Source organism: Canis aureus, chromosome 3, assembly GCF_053574225.1.
Source record: "Canis aureus isolate CA01 chromosome 3, VMU_Caureus_v.1.0, whole genome shotgun sequence".
Classification (NCBI taxonomy): domain Eukaryota; kingdom Metazoa; phylum Chordata; class Mammalia; order Carnivora; family Canidae; genus Canis; species Canis aureus.
The window spans coordinates 14,568,515-14,577,580 of record NC_135613.1 but is presented as its reverse complement, the minus strand read 5'-3'; the positions used below and the strand labels follow the sequence as shown (position 1 = coordinate 14,577,580).

The 9,066-nt window shown below is 38.5% G+C and overlaps 1 long non-coding RNA gene across 1 annotated transcript; it reads left to right on the top strand.

Moving 5' to 3' along the window:
- Positions 1–551: 551 nt before the first annotated feature.
- On the top strand, positions 552–8,533 carry LOC144309953 (uncharacterized). Its single transcript, XR_013375779.1, has 6 exons — positions 552–1,262; positions 3,632–3,744; positions 4,155–4,249; positions 5,181–5,223; positions 5,351–5,524; positions 6,858–8,533. It is a non-coding gene; the product is annotated as an uncharacterized LOC144309953 (long non-coding RNA).
- The last annotated feature ends 533 nt before the right edge of the window (positions 8,534–9,066 follow it).

Sequence of the window (9,066 nt, the reverse complement as noted above, 5' to 3'; positions counted from 1 at the left end):
AAATAAATAAGGTAAGAAATCAGTATACAGCAGCCCCTGAAGACCTTCATTTATCTTCCAGATAGTAAATTCCATCAGCGTGTTTAAAGGAGGACAAAACTGCCTGAGTTGTCCTGGAGGAAAATGAAACAGAGTTGCAGATCCAATGTTAACCCTTTCTTACCCACATGTAAATAATGTTTCCATGGACTGTCTAGTATTTGGTTTGGGTGGTGGCAAAGGATACAGTTTTTTAAAGGGCAAAATCATAACTCTCGTGCAGATGTAAAAAGAACACATGCCACAGATCTTATATAACTCAATTAATTAGCAAGCCAGCAAAATGTTCCATTGGTTCAAAGGATAATTCAAACAATGTACCCATTTATAGGCAATCAGAAATGCAGAAATGAATTTACACATAAATGCTTAACTTGTCAACATTTACAGGACAATAATAAGTTGCACTTCACAAACTCATTAGCATTTCTATGGAAAAATAATAAATTACAGTAATATAAGAAACTACAGATTATAAAATAGCTCAAAAACAATGAATTAGAAGACTTAGCAAGGGGGAGCGAGATAGAAACCCATTCATCTTTTGTGTGGGTGTGTGTACATCTTCGATGTGTCAGTTTTTCCTGACAATGGACACTTTTATCAAGTATTTACCTAGAAGTGGATTTGCTAAATCAGGGGTATTCATATGCTTCAGTTTAGTGGATATTGACAGGTTTTTGTTCTCAAATGATAGTGTCAACTTACACATTCATCAGCCACATAGAATTCTTTATATGCTCTTGAAAATTAGGAAGTTCTGAATCTCAGTTCAGATCTACAGAGGGTAAATCTTTGAACAGTCTCCTTTGTAGATCTCATGCATCCTAAATTTTTAGAGCTTTAATCTGGGTATAATAAAGAATATATCTGTTTTTTGCTTCTGGTTCCAAGTAAAGAATTTGTAAAAACCCTTGTAATTTGAGTGACAGGTGTTATCTTTATTATGCTAATTAGGGGACTCTAGGTGAGGCCCCTAGTTACCTTCAGGATGGAGGCTGGTCCCCTGAGAGACTCACCCCTGGTTAAACCATTGTAACTTTAGGTAGCTCAACTTCTGGGAAGAAGGAGGGGACTTGGAGATTCAGTTCAGTCACATGTCCAATGATTTAATAAATCATGCTTACATAATGAAGCCTCACTACAAACTCTAGACACAGAACTCAGTGAAGATTTCCAGTTTGTGAACACATTGTGGCTGGTACCTGAAGTTGGCACAAATAGTAAGTACGTGCAACTTATTTGTTGAATGAATAAGTACATGGATTCTAACCTGAGTCTTACATCTAGCTCTTGAGTAAATCATTGTAGAAGTATAAATTCTATGGGCACAGGCCAGTCTAGGTAGGGCTTGATGTTCTGTCCATGCAGACAGATTCTAGAAGGTTATGGCTAAACAATGGGAACACTGTGTGTAGGAAGGCTACATATCATCATGGCAAATGACACTCTCTAGAACAATCATTTTCAGTTCAAAGTAGGTCAAGACAAATTGACCATCTGACTTGTGGTCCATACAGTGGGCCCTGGCCCAATAGGATTAAGAGGAAGCCATTGTGTCTCATATTCTCACAATATGGAGAGGATTCTAGTCTATAATTCATAAATACTTAGTGAGGCTTAAACTCCACAGACAAAATATTGTTCATCTCTAGGGACTCAGATTGGCCCAAGAGGAAAAAAAAAAAATCTAAAACTGGTATTAGGCATTCATAAACATTCACAAACAGCACAATACCCTCCAATATCAGGATGACACTTTAGCCTTCATTTCCTAATAGTATATAATTTTGGGGAAAAGAATTATATTGGACTTTGGATATCTGGCTTAGATATTTTGATTTTAACCTCTGTTCACAGTGCAGAGTAAGTTTTGGTCAGTGGAGCAAGTAGAAATGAATGCCACAGGAAAAAGGATCTAATGCTAACCCAGTGAATTGAAAAAAGGAAGAGCAAAGAGAGAAAATGGACAATCACTACACATGCTTATCAGACTTTATCTAGATTCAAAGTTTTACTGAAAACTTTTTTTGTTGTTGTTTAACTCCTAGGACTCATATTCACTATTTACTTCTCCTACACAGGAATTTTTTAAAAGACTTTAATTTTTTAAAAGACTAAAAGAATTTTTTTAAAGACTTTGTTTATTCATGAGAGACACAGGAAGAAGCAGGCTCCCTGTGGGGAGTCTGATGTGGGACTCCATCCCAGGACCCTGGGATCATGACCTGAGCCAAAGACAGATGCTCAACCACTGAGCCACCCAGGTGTCTCAAGAAATTTTTTTCCAATTTAACGATTTTTGAATGACTAAAGAGATCTGACTCTATCATGGAAACCCCACTGGTGACTTCCGGCCAACCATGAGTAGCTTCAGTATCAAATTCAGGCAAGAATCATCTCCATATTGAACAGGGCAGGAAGACTCTGTTTGAGGTGATTAGGGAACACCCCCCACTCTGAGCTCAACACTCAAACCCAGGGCAGGAGAGAGTTTCTAAGTGCTGGCGTGAGAGGCAGAACAAGTCATCTGTGTTTGCTGATTAGATTTACCCAAAGGAAGATTACACTCTGTAGTAGCTTTGTGACACTAAGTAGTTTTACAACCAGGAGCAAGGCCCACGTCCAAATTAAGCTTTTAACATCTCGTAGAAACTGGGAAAGCCCCTGGTGCTATCTTCCTCGATATTTTACATTCAAAAAGATGGGCTGCAAAACCAACAAGAGGCTTTTCCAGAGACTTAACATCTCAGAGAGACAGGAAAAAAAAAAAAAACAAACTAAAAAGCTTTCTAACATAAATGTTCTAGAAAAGGAAGATCAGGTGCTTGTGTAGAGTTTGATAAAGCTGAGGGTAATGTGAAGACCATCTAGTTCAGTGTATTTAAATGTTTGTTGTTGTTGTTGTTGTTGTTTTTAAGTACTGAAGGAGTCCTAGAGAGGGGCAGTCTACTAGCCGGAGTTGTACAGAAAAATAGAACCAATAGGATGTATGGACATTCCACTAGCCATATAGACAAAGAGATGGATTCAAAGGGATTGGCTCATGTTATTGTTGGGCTGGCAAGTCTGAAATTTGCTGAGCAGGCTGGAAACCCAGGGAATAGTTGATGCTGCAGTTTGAGTGTCAAAAGTAGTCTGCTAGCACAATCCCCTCTTCCATCCTCAGACTTTTCCTCTTAAGGCCTTCAACTGATTGAATGAGGCCCACCTACATTATAGAGGTTAATCTGCTTTATCCAAATTCTTCTGAATTAAATGTTAATCAAATGGAGAAAATACCTTCATAGTAGCATCTGGACTGATGTCTCACCACCTGTCCAGGTGCCAGGATCTCACCAAACTGACATAAAATTAATCCTTACAGGCAATGTGAGCCTGGTATGCAGTAAAACCCTCTAAAGGGCTAGATGGAATTGTGATATCTTTCTGAAGAGTGTCTGAGAAATATTCCTGTACTACTGTTATTGAATAAATCAGCTACTTAAATGGGGGAAAATTCAGGTGACTTGACATAGACGAAGTTCTTTTGAGTTTTTATAGTTTGGGAGAAGCAAAGACAATCATAATTTTTCTTTTCTGGATAATGAAGCTTGCTTTGAAATATGTGAATATCAGAAGAATGCCCTCAGGCAAAGAAGATGCAGCTTTTTAAGAAAAGGATCCAATTTGGGTAGTAGGAACGGTGCTTCCCTGGCCACATAGGTAAGGAGATTCTGACCTTCTGATGATAAGCAAATATTATTCCTGTCACTGCAGGGGACCAGCTACAATCTGAGAAGTAAAGACATTTGCAATTTACAGTTTCACTGTGATATGGCAAAAAAAAAAAAAAACCCACAAGATGTGGAAATACAGCTTTTCGGAGTTTGTCTACACACCTACAACCCATGCTAAGAATTAGATGTAGTTAGCCTTAAAATGATGACTTTAGATATTGTGCAGGGCTCGGTACTTTGGGAGAGTAGCAGATAGAACAGAATAGAAGGGTGCATTCAAGCACTAAATAGAGATGTTAAGAAAAGCTTGCAGCAGGTGAAGTTATTATTCACCTGATATGTTGCTATCTCTCAGATCATTGGATACACCTTAAAATGCAAATTGCTCTTTTCTAGATATCGGTGATTTTTTCTCTATACTGGAAGCCTGAAGATAATTTGGGCTTTCTACCTACGGCCTTGTTTTTCAGCTTCCAAAATTCTGTACAGAGGTAAAGTTACCTCATTCTGTCCCATGGATTCCTCTTTCTCTTTGAGTCCTCATCATCCTATTGAGTCTGTTAATGACAACTTCCAGCACTAAGGAAATTAAACCACTCTAAGACACAGATTTATGGAGACGTATTTGCTAGTGTTTACTTCACAGAAATCAATGTGCATAATAACACTGAATTGTTACTCTAGTTTCCAGAGCCCATACCCTAAGTTCCTTTTTCTTATTCCACCTTCTACTTTTTTTTTTTTTTTAAGAGAGGCTGGGAGAGGGTGGAGGTTGGGGGAGGGGCAGAAGACGTGGGAGAGAGAGAGAATCCCAAGATCCAGAGCAGGATCCAGTGCAGGTCCGACATGAGGCTGGATGTCCCAACCTTGGGATTATGACCTGAGCCACAATCAAGAGTCAGACCTTAATCGCCTGAACCACCCACGTGCCCCTAATTTTTTTTTTTTTAACTATTCTTGTTTGACAGTCAAGAGTAGCAGAATATACCACTTTGGCATAAGGGTTATTTTGAGCTAAAAGCAACCTAGAAGCAGAGGCGAGAAAAGCTCTCTGTCCTCTCATTTGCCTAAAAGCAAGACATAAATTTGTGAAGGTGTCCCCTCTCCCTTCTCTGCCAGGAAGGACAGGTGTTTGTCACTGGACACAAGTCTAGACCCCAGTCAGCTCTGAGATGACATGCTGGGATCTAACAAACATTACTAAGGGGCCCTTAGCTTACCGTAGTTTACTGCCCTAGAAACTCAAAGTCCTTTTCCTTTGTCTTGTCACCTCTCTGATAAGGTATGGTTCTTTTTATTCTGATCCTATATAAGCCCAAGGTCTAGCCACCCCTGTGGGTTCCTTACTACCAAGTACTGCTAAGTATGGGAGACGCACATGTTAATAAACTTGTTTTTTGCTTGTTGATTTGTCTTTTGCAGCGCCCCACCCAGACAACCTCCTAGGAGCATAGAAGAAAAAACAGTTAAGTTTTAGGGAAGGAAAAAAAATCTTCCTTGTATTATAGTCTTTTTCTCCCCCTCCCCACCTTGAATGCAAAGTCTTTCATTCTTTGAGTTCATAAAAATGCCTCGTTTGCCTTATTTCCTAGATTCTAAAACCCTATCCGTGGTATGGTACTTCATAAATTTAATAACATTGTGGGATCAAGCCTGATTTGAGGGTCTTAAAACTAAAACTCAGTATGATAAAACGGAAGTAAAGCAAGGTGATGATCAGGACTTCAAAGGAACAAGTACTGTGTGATTTCTGAAACTGAATGGAGGTAGGTTTTTCTTGTATTAATACTTTTATACTTTAAAGTTAACTACATTTTTATATACCTAAAATATACGTTATATTATAAATGTATGTGTCTATACATCCAATGTATTTCATATGTATGATGAAGTGGTGAAGACATCCACTTGGGATGGCTGATTTCTGATTTAGATGGAGCCCGGGCTGGTGCTCCCCCTTGAGATTTTCTTTAGTCATTTTTAACCACTGTTTATGTAATTCATGGATTGGATTGTTTTTGAAATAGACTTCCTCAGACTTAATTTCGTTGGGAATAAACACGTTTGACAATATTCTATATTCTCCAAGATCATCTCCTAGAAAACCCTCTTTATATTTGTGTAAAAGGAAAAAAAAATCTCCCCTTACAACAGTACTTGCCTAAGAGATATCAAAAGAAAAACAGATTCTCTTAAAGTTATTCTAATCCACCAGCCTTGTTTAAGAACGGGAATGACCCCAGATATACTCGGCTGGTGTTCGGCCTGACTGAAGACTCTTTCCTGATGAAGGAACATTAGGATTTGTTTCAACCAGTCGTGAACAGACCAAGGGATGCCTCCTGCCTGTCAGAGAGAGCACTCTCAATGCTTAACAGGAATTCCCGCCATGAAATCCCCTTCCTAACACCCCCACCTAAGTACTCAGTGATATTCTTCCCAGGTAGTATCTTCTTAAAATTGGCAAATAAGGGATCCCTGGGTGGCGCAGCAGGTTAGCGCCTGCCTTTGGCCCAGGGCGCGGTCCTGGAGACCTGGGATCGAGTCCCACGTCGGGTTCCCGGTGCATGGAGCCTGCTTCTCCCTCTGCCTGTGTCTCTGCCTCTCTCTCTCTCTGTGCGACTATCATGAAAAAAAAAATTGGCAAATAAAAACCATCAGCCTTAAAACCTGCCTTATTTTGTACTGGCTTTGGTTGGTTTTGTAGTACTTTTGAACCTACATTCAGGATATTAATTGAATTTATGGTTTATAGAGATCTGAAAATATACTTACAAGAATAAAGCTGAAGTTCTGTGTAGACAGTGTTTTATCTAGTATTGACTCCTCCAATTACAAAATTATGTCCTTTTTTCCCCATTATTTTTTAGAACTGTCCTATCTCTGATAATTTTGTCAACACATTTTCAGAAACTGATATTTTTTTACCCTTTTACCCCCTCCTTTGATTGGCTTTGTGCTCATGGTTAGAACACCAGCGGTTTACACATGAGGTGTGTGTGTGTGTGTGTGTGTGTGTTGTTGTTGTTGTTGTTGTGCTTTTGGAGCTTTAAAAAAAAAAAATTCATGCCAAAACCTTTGTTTCATCCTCCACTGCAGAGTACATATCATGAACGTATCCAGCTGAGCTTAATTATACCAAACAAAGCAAATAGAACTTGGGAAGAGCTTCTCTCTGCACCTGCTTCTCCAAGAAAACAAGGAAATTGGAGTGGTCTTTTCGTGGACTCAGTGTGGCTGTGGCAGGGGCCGTGAGACAATAGGAAAAGGCAAAGATTGGAGTTACATTTTCCTAACAAATGGGTAATCCGTCCTCAATCCAAATTGGTTGAACGCTACAACCCTCATTGTTTCCATTTCATTTAATGCCCATAAAAATGAATTCACTTGAATTCAATGGCTGTAGGCTCAGAATATTCGCAGTGTATTTGTGTTGGACTCTAAGACTGATCTGTTCGGCTTTTTTTATTCGCTTTCTATGAAAGAACATTAACCCAAGACTAAGAAAGTAGAGAAAGATGCTCAGAATTCCATCACAAATTAAATTATTTTCAAATTTCTTTCCACTCCAAGCTCACATACTAATTTTACACAGCTATCATCAATGCTTTTATATGGTTATGTTAACCATGTATTTTGTAATGATATTTAGTGGGTACATAATATTACATCAGGTCGATTAAGCAGTTTCCTTAAGCATTCTATCATTCAGGGGAGTGCAGACTGAAGCTGTTTTTACTGAAACAAATGATTAAAATTAACCTGTTGTTTAATAGGAATGCAAATGGATTTTTCTACATTGCCATTTTTTTTTGAGGCGGGGGCAAAGGGAAAGAGTCTCAAGCCGACTCCTCGCTGAGCACATAGCCCAACACAGGGCTCTATCTGAGGACCCTAAGCTCATGACCTATGCGGCAATCAAGAGTTGGACACTTAACTGACTGAGCCACGCAGGCACCCCTGCCATTTATTTTAAAATAAATTCCATATAGTGGTCAAATACTATGTACTTTTCTGATGACCCATGATGAATTTTCAAATGCATGCATATCTTTTTCTGAATGACCTGAGCATAATTTACAAACATCACATCTCTTTTTCCACAAATAAAGTGACTATTTCCTAAATATGGCTTTTCTCTAGGCAATCACAATAATATTTATCAAAACCAGGATACTTAACTCTAATACTGGACTCTCATATATTACACATTTCATACTCAAGAGTTACCAATTGTCCTAATAATGTCCTGCTTAATAATTTTTTTCTTGAATCAAGTCCAATCCAGAGTCACATTCAGTTGTTATGTACCTTTATTCACCTTTAATATGAAACCATTTTCAGCCTTTTTTTTGGTCTTTCGTGACCTTAAAATTTTTGAAGGACACAGGCCAGTTATGTTACAGAATATCCTTCCACTTATATTTCCCTGATGTTTCCTTGTGACTGGATCCAGGTTATGCATTTTTAGCAGGAAATCCACAGACTGGATGCTGTGTCTTCCCATTGCATTATTTTAGAAGATGCAGGATGTCAGCTTGTCAATTTGTTGGTGATGCAAAGTTGATCATTTCATTAGATGGTGTTGACCAGTTTTCTTCCCCATAAAGTTACTATTTTTTCTTTTGTAATTAATAAGTAATTTGAGGGAGATACTTTGAGATTATGTAAATATTCTATCCATTAAAATTTTATCCACTGTATTTAGCATCTATTAATGATACCTGCCAGCATCAATCATTACTGTGATGGTTGCAAAAAAAAGTGATTTTATAATAAAATAGCATTTCTATATTTATTAATCTTCCACTCTACATGACAGCTTTCTCCTTCCCAACATTCATTTATTTCTATCAGTATAGACTTATATTTGCTTATTTAATTCAGTGCATGTTCTGTTACTATCTATCATTTTCTGCTCGGATTGTTCCCAATTTTGCCTGCAGGGAACCCCTGCAAATTGGCTCCTAACAAGTCCCTGTAATATTTTAAACACTGATTTACTTTTTGGCACAAGATGTTCTAGGCTTATCCTGAAGTTTCTCTATCTCCTCCAAGAATCCCTGATTCCTTTAGTGGGTATTGGCATAGAAAGCAAGGTCTGTGTGCTTGGACAAAATAGTGAAACTTTGTGGCATTTGACCCATGACCCACATGCCCCCAGCTCAGTGTGGCAAAAGCAGTACTCCGTGTGGAGAAGCTGAAGATACAGGTTCCCTCTTCCTGTAGCTCACAGGCTTGGACCATAGTTCTTCGCAAAAGGAATAAGTCACTAGCATTTCTGATTTCCTGCAGCTCCTAATGACAG